This window comes from Zingiber officinale, chromosome 9B (assembly GCF_018446385.1).
Source record: "Zingiber officinale cultivar Zhangliang chromosome 9B, Zo_v1.1, whole genome shotgun sequence".
Taxonomy (NCBI): Eukaryota; Viridiplantae; Streptophyta; class Magnoliopsida; order Zingiberales; family Zingiberaceae; genus Zingiber; species Zingiber officinale.
Genome location: NC_056003.1, coordinates 40,109,862 through 40,110,969, shown reverse-complemented (window position 1 = coordinate 40,110,969; position 1,108 = coordinate 40,109,862).

Sequence of the window (1,108 nt, the reverse complement as noted above, 5' to 3'; positions counted from 1 at the left end):
GTCCACACATCAGCCAGGGCAGATTAGAAGCCCCTCCAGCTATGACCAATGCGAGGATCTACTCACTCACCAGAGAGGACATAGCAAATTCCTCGACAGTTGTTACAGGTCAGATTAGTATTTTTCAGCAAATAGCAACTGTCTTATTCGATACTGGGGTAACCCATTCTTATATAGCCAGGGCATTCGCAAACAAGTTAGCAATACCTCCAGAGGTACTCAGTAGTCAGTTTCTGACGACATTACCTTCGAGAGAAATTATGGCATCCACGCATTGGCTTAGAGCAGTATCAGTCATTATAGCAGACAGAGAACTCTTCTGTGATCTGATCGTGCTAAATATGATTGACTACGACATCATTTTTGGAATGGACTTCTTGATCAGATACGGTGCTTCCATCGAGTGTCGTAAGCAGAAAGTCATATTCCAACCTGAAGCAGAAGCACAATTCGAATTCGTAGGAGAACCCAAAAGAAAGGCCAAGAGGTTTCTCTCAGCTATGAAGGCACAGAGATTAATGGATTCAGGGTGTACGGGATTTTTAGCACACGTAGTCAGTACCAGTCAGGACAAGGACCAACAACTAGCAGAGGTCCGAGTCGTAAGTGACTACCCAGCAGTCTTCCCTGAAGAGTTACCAGGATTAGCACCAGACAGGGAGATTGAATTTGAGATAGAGCTCATTCCCGGTACCAACCCTATTTCTAAAGCACCCTACCGCATGGCTCTAGCCGAGTTGAAGGAACTTCATGAGCAATTACGGGAGCTACTTGACAAAGGCTTCATACGCCCTAGTCACTCACCATGGGGAGCGCCTGTATTGTTCGTGAAGAAGAAGGATGGAAGCATGCGCCTGTGTATAGATTACCGGGCACTGAACCAGGTCACAATCAAGAACAGGTATCCTCTTCCCAGAATAGATGACCTGTTCGATCAGCTAAAAGGAGCAGCAGTGTTCTCTAAAATAGACCTCAAATCAGGTTATCATCAGGTGAAGGTTAAAGAAGGGGATATACCCAAGACAGCATTCAGGACCAGATACGGACATTCTGAGTTCGTAGTCATGCTCTTTGGCATGACAAATGCTCCAGCTACTTTCATGGACCT